This window comes from Urocampus carinirostris, chromosome 16 (assembly GCF_059441175.1).
Source record: "Urocampus carinirostris isolate Australia breed hairy pipefish chromosome 16, RoL_Ucar_1.0, whole genome shotgun sequence".
In the NCBI taxonomy this organism is placed as follows: domain Eukaryota; kingdom Metazoa; phylum Chordata; class Actinopteri; order Syngnathiformes; family Syngnathidae; genus Urocampus; species Urocampus carinirostris.
This window is the reverse complement of record NC_142364.1, coordinates 13603623-13610179: the sequence shown is the minus strand read 5'-3', so window position 1 is coordinate 13610179 and position 6557 is coordinate 13603623. Positions and strand designations below refer to the sequence as shown.

Here is a 6557-nt window from a genome sequence, read left to right as displayed (position 1 = left end):
CATGTGGTGGTTTCCCCTTCCTTCCCTCAAAAATGTGACATTTTCTTTCAAAGAGAAGCGCTTTTAGGGTTCCCACCCTTTTCATGGCCGAATTCAATTTGAAAGGGACTATCAAAGCCAATTTTCCAATTTCTTTTCTGGTACCATTAAAACAATGAATCTGGTGTGAATCATTTTACAGAGCCACAAATGCAACTTTCGTGTGTTTTTATATAGACATATGGTTTTTAGATGTCAACTAAAAAAGTTGCCTTTCTTTAGTGCTTATCATTTCTATTTTTACTAACCATCACCCCAAAGTTTGAAGTTCTACAGAGGTTTATTATGGGGCCAGACTAATGGATCAAATGGAGAGAAAGAAAGAGTGAGGAGGAAAGTGAGTGAGAGACACCAGGTGAAAGATCAGAAGGAAGGAAAAAGGATGGACCTGGGGAGAAAGCGAAAGAGCAGAGAGACATGGAGATGGGAGAAAAAAAGAGTGAGGGAGGGAAGAAAGTGAGAGGTAGAGAGGAGGGAAAAAGTGATAAGTAAAGAGGGATAAATGTAAAGAAAGATTAAAAGTGAGAAATGAGAACAAAACAGAATGAGTGAAATTCAGCACCAGAGACTTTGAATGGCGCCATCTAGTGGACATATTTCAAACTGCAAGTCATTTTGCTCTTGTGCTTCTCTTTTTCACACGAATAAAACCCCTGGCAATCTTGATCCAGCCCACAGAACACACGATTGACACCCATAACCTCCACACTGCCTGGTTGTTATTCCCCGAAGCAAAAAAAAAAAAAAAAGCAGCGAGACCAAGCTAAGGCCAAACGTGACAAAAACCGATAGTTGACTTTGTCAAACTTTATTTTCTCCAACAGCACTCAAAGTATCCACTTCCACGGCCACCCTGTTTCCATTGTCAAAACAGAATGGACCTCTACCTACCTTTCATGTTTTGTTCTTTGCTTTAGTGTACAGACTCATGCATACACGTGTGCAAAATAAGGGAGCGTAATCCTAAACGCACGGGTGGGCAAACGTTTGCGCCCGAGGGGCCACATTCGGGTCGTTGATTCATCAATGACATCAAATATGGACTTTTCTGCCCCTTTGCTTTGACCTCCAATCAATTCACTGTCTGGCTTGCACAAGCCCCGCCCCCCTGATGTGTCCATCCATTTAAAGACACAGTCCAAAAAATGCAATAACGGATGCATTCATAATATACCGATGAAGTCATTGACTAAAAAATAGCATGTTATTTTACATAAAAATAAATTTTAAATAAAGGAATACATTTTTTTGTTTTCCGAATAATTATAAGATCTGATTATATAGTAAATCTTCTTGTAGCTCAAGAAAATATATAAAACTTAAAAATATAAGTACCTTAAAAAAGTATTTCCAAAAATATAATATATAAAATTAAAATATATTTTAAAAAATTGTAATAATGCATTGAAAATTGTTCCAACTTCAATATTTCAGGAGCATATTTAAAAACCCTTTAAACAATTTTGTAACAGTGTTCTACTGGGACAGTGTGTAATATTTGACCACTAGATGTCACTGTTTTGTGTAGTGCAAGCAAAAAAATGACTGCTTTAAAGCACGGGGAAAGCACAAGGACCAAAGGGAAAAAGAACGGGGGGGGGGGGGGGGGAAGAGAAAATAAAAAAGGGAAAATAACGTGTTTTTGTTTTTCGGGTTACCGTGGCAGCAACTTCTCATTTTCAAATTTGAATTTTCAGACTTCAATTATTTAAAAACAGCACGATTATATGAAAACTAACATTTTTTTATTTCCAAATCAATATTGTATTTTAATTGTTAATTTATTTTAATCACTCAGTTGTGCTAAATAATACACACTGTCCCTTAAAAAAAAAAACACAAAAAAAAACCAAGCAATTATTAAATGCCCAAGTTAAAAAAAGTGCAAAACTATGCAAATACAGTAGTTATCCTAACAGAAGAACAGTTTATGACATGCATAATGTTATACCTCTTTTACTGCATGCCATTATATTTATTTGGGCAATCCAAATATTTAGAGTATAGATTCGCTATGTATGCTAATATTTCTAATTATCGACAAGAAATAAAAGAAATATTGACACCAGGAAACCTAGAGGTAAGATCTTAATCCCAAGCCAGAGTCCGACCCGAATTTCGGTCTGATCGGGCCTAAAATGGCGATCATTACGTTGGAGTCAGGCCCGACTTTTTTTTTTTTTTTAAACATGTTTTTAAAAAGGTATACTAAATTCAGTATCTGAGCTAGTTGCAGAGGCTATGAAGTTTTTCCCAGAAAAAAAAACAAAAAAACCTTGATTGAATTAGTATCTTGTAGTATCTATTAGTATCTTATGTTGCTACGCTAACACTGCTAACTTTTGAGGCTGTTAGTGGTTTTGGTTCGAAGAGACGCCAGTCCTCAAAAAACGAATCGCCTTGTCACAACACAATCTTTGGTATTTTCCTGACTAAAAGTCGCTCTGGAGTATAAGTCGCACCAGGCATAAAATGCATAATTAAGAAAGAAAAACAAGTTGATAAAATCCGACGCCATAAACATGCATGTCATCTCGAAAGACAATTTATAAAAATAAAATACAAAAATGGCCCACGCGTTTCCCCAAAAAATAAGTTAAAAAATACTTATAGTGAAGTTTGCACGAGTGCTGTATGCTAGGGGATTTTTGTCGCCACAACACAGCAAGGTTAAATTTTTTACCACAGCCCTATAGGGCCCTCTTGTGGTTTAGTGTGAAAATAATATATGAAATAATATACCGGTAATAAAAAAATTAAACTCATTGATATAATGGAGCGTTAATCATTTTGCAAATAAGTCGCACCCTCCGACAAACTATCAAAATCAGAAAAATATGGTACTAACCTCTTGCAATGTCAATTCAAAGAATTTCTTTCTCTCTGTCCATTATCCACCAGTCATTGTTCTTTTTCTTTTTTTTTTTTCAATCTCTCTGCCTCTCACTCTCTCATATTGTGCCGCGCTAGATTTTTAAGGAAGTACTGCTGCAGTGTTTTTTTCAGCCTGTCAAAATGATAGACAGCCTGTAAATATCCTCCTTCAAGTCTAAAAAAAAATATCCAACAACGATGGAAAATTGTTGGTTACTGTTACTTCTGCAGACACAGAATTATAAAAGATGTAAATCAGAGATGTCAAACTCAGTTTGGCTCTGGGGCCGGATGCAGACTTTCTGTTGTGGAGGGGCGGATCAGTAAAAGAACTCAAAAATGTTTAGCTTTGTGTCTCAGTAATACAGTATTCTTTATCATTCAGCTTGCATTAGAAAAAGACCCTACCAATTCTAATCACAGATAAGGGATCTCTTCTAAAACCTACACATACCTGGCAACACTTTTGTTTCACACGTCAGACTACCTATTTTAAATTTGAACACCGACAAAGAATAATCCCGATTCTAGACTAGTGTTTAAATCTACAGCTGCTTCAATTTGAAGCGAGACTAAGGCCCAATCCCATTTCTCTCACTCGGCCCTGAGGACCCTCCAGTGAGGTCCCTCGAAGAGGAGTGCCCTCCGCGAGTGAAGTGCAAAGCGGAAAAGGTTTGGACAAGACTTGCAAGGTTCCACCCCTGTCCAGGAGATGGCGGTAATATTAATTGGCTGTAGACCTTAGTGACGTATACGCCTACGTCACATGTAAACAACTCGAGTCTCAACGTAGTGTGTCAGTTGGAGAGTTCGTGCAACGTTAAAAATGCCCGCTACAGCTGTGTTATTACCGATTGCCTGAAAGCTCATCATCTTTTCCGTGTCTCCAATCAACGGAGGAGAAATGTGCTATACTGAAGACAGCTTTGGCGCTATGTAGTGCTGATTCATCTTTACAAGGTACGTACACTCATTAAAAAAAATGACCCGTTCGGTCAAATACAGTAAGAGTTAACATACAATGCACGTTCACATAATACCCTATGTTTGTGTAGACATAAATGACAACCTACTTATTAGTATCTTAATGCCATTTTATGACATATAGTAGGGGTCTTGAATGTGTGACATGACGAAAAGTAAACAAACACAAGAACAGTCCACCTGACCCTTAAGCTGACATAATATCGTCACCAAACTTCCCTGTACGACCCAAAAACCTTAGTTCATAAGGAATTTAATTCAAAAGAGTTGTCATTGGATATAAAAAAGGTCATTTCAACATTTTTTCATGATGCTTACATCACAGTTAAAGCGGTCTTTTTCTTTTCTATGCCCACTTTTATGTCTAAATTGTTATCTATTGTGTTCCAGAGTGGCTGTCCCATAAGCGTGGACAGGTTGGACAGGAATGTTCCCATCCTGTGCTTATGGTTGGATGTGGAGTCAGAACTCATTCAGGACTTAAGGTTGAGCAAGAAGGTTATGTGGGCCCTGCATGAGCTGCTAAAGAGGGAACAGGGCCGTGGCTGGAGGTCCTGATCTACGTGTACTGGCTGGCCCACGCTCTGTCCTACCGTGTGGTGTCACGGGTCTTCAGGGTTCCCAGGTCCACCGTACAAAGAATTGTCCACAGTTAATATGGAATAAATTGCCCAAAAGCCATATTTAGGCTCTTTAAGTCAGACCCACATTTGCATTATGTGCTTTTCTGCATTACTATTCAATAAACATCTTCATTTTGAGTAACACCTTGGTGGTTTATTTCATAATGATGTGAGATACTGTGTGTGAACTATGTGACTGTTGGACAGAAAACAACTACAAATCACTCCAGCTTAAATAATAGTTTACTTTCAGAAAAACAAACTCACATTGGGCCAAAATACATAATAGTAAATAATGTGTCACAAATTTTAACAAAAATATACCAATACTTCCATGAAGCTGGAAAACACAAACTGGAACTTCATTGAGTTCTTAATAAAAAAAACAATATTATCCTTTTATAAAACAAAGGGAAACATTGCAGAGATGTCACTGTTCTGGAAATTTGTCCACGAGCTTCCCAAAAAGGACGGGAACCGCTCAGTTTTGGCCACAGTTTCTTCGAGCCTTTTCCTCACTCCGGCAGACTCCGCTTTCAAAAAGTCAAGGAGTGTATCGTGCTTCCTTTTTTTTCTGGGTGATTTGGGGTTTGGCGCCGGATTAGAAGGTGCCAACGACGTGCCCGGTGGTGTGGATGGCGTGGTAGCTGTGATGGTGACCAGCTCTTCCACGGGACGTTCTACAGTGGCCTTTAGGTTGGGTGGAAAAAACAAGAATTACTTAATGCTGATGTATTGTACAAAAACAACTGAGTATAGGATGCTCAGCAAGTTGATGTGAGACAGGAAATTATAGGATGTGTTCTGGATAATTATTTGATAGTGAATAGATACACAAAATTGACATGTTATTCTTATGGCTGTATGAGCCTTCTATTGGCCAGCATCACATATGCTTTAGAATTGTCTCCACATTTGGACAACATTTTGAGAAGGTAATTAGTTTACTTAATATGTGTTTACAGAGAAGGCAGTGGACTATGTGATAGTAGTTTGTTTCAACTGTATTTCCACGTGAAATTCGGAGACATTACTCATAATGCATGATGAAAACTAATGCATTCTGATCTCACATGAAAGAATCATATTGTAAATAAAACACGACACCCGAAATTGTGTGCAGTAAACAAGCGCTTATGTCCAGAACGGTATTCTGACTATGCTCCTTTAGCGACTGGCCATGTACAGTAGATGTAAAAGGACGACTCGTTTAAGATAAAAACAGGGATGGGCTGAACCGTGATTTTCTGCCCAGTTATCCTACTTTAAAGTTTGTAGCGTGAAGATTTTTTTTTTGCCAGCTCCCTTGGTAGATTAGTGCACTTCGTAAAGTAGCGATTTTGCAATGTTCGTGTTTTAACGCGAAAATACGATTTTCTATTGCATTTACGTCTAACTAAGATATCTCAATACATTTTGTTGCAAATACATGCGTGGTTGTGGAAAACTACTTACATTTGTGCGGTTCCTTTCCGGGCATGTTTGTTGATATTGAGAATTCGCAAAGCCTTCTGGGTAGTCACTTCGCCGCCAAGTGAGGTCGAGAGCCCCCTCGGTCTTGAAGTGGCTACGACATGGTTTGAGGGCACTTCTGCCTCGGTCTTGAGAGTATCGGGACACACCCCATTTTCACGTGAACGCGCAAACCGAGTGACTAGGGCACATAGCGAGTGAAAGTGCGAAGAATGGGACTCAGCCTAAATCTCTGTGCGTGAATTAAATGCTTCATCCGATTTCGGTTTTTATAAGCACTTAAAAAGTGTGCAATAAAATCTACCGCCTTTTAATGTTTGGCATGTATGCGTTTATTCACATACCGAATGGGGGAAATATTGTTTGAGTTTGGCATTGAATGCGTTAACTGGTTTATTTGAACAGTTAAGGGAATGCAGTATTAAACCTGAATCAACTCCCCACACTAAATACAAACTCATCGCTTCCATCCAGCAGCCGCAGAGAGCATTTGTTTTGCAGTTATTTAAAAAAAAATCATAACTTTCGATAGAATAGACCCAGAAACTTTTATCTTTTTTTGAC

The 6557-nt window shown here is 38.4% G+C and overlaps 2 long non-coding RNA genes across 2 annotated transcripts; one reads left to right on the top strand and one right to left on the bottom strand.

Annotated features, from left to right (window-relative positions):
* The first annotated feature begins 3481 nt into the window (after positions 1–3481).
* Positions 3482–4662, top strand: LOC148350342 (uncharacterized). The gene is made up of 2 exons (XR_015853049.1): positions 3482–3873; positions 4288–4662. It is a non-coding gene; the product is annotated as an uncharacterized LOC148350342 (long non-coding RNA).
* An 83-nt stretch (positions 4663–4745) lies between these two features.
* LOC148350341 (uncharacterized) lies at positions 4746–6225 on the bottom strand. Its single transcript, XR_015853050.1, has 2 exons — positions 5976–6225; positions 4746–5210 (listed from the first exon to the last, which is right to left on the bottom strand). It is a non-coding gene; the product is annotated as an uncharacterized LOC148350341 (long non-coding RNA).
* Between the last annotated feature and the right edge of the window lie 332 nt (positions 6226–6557).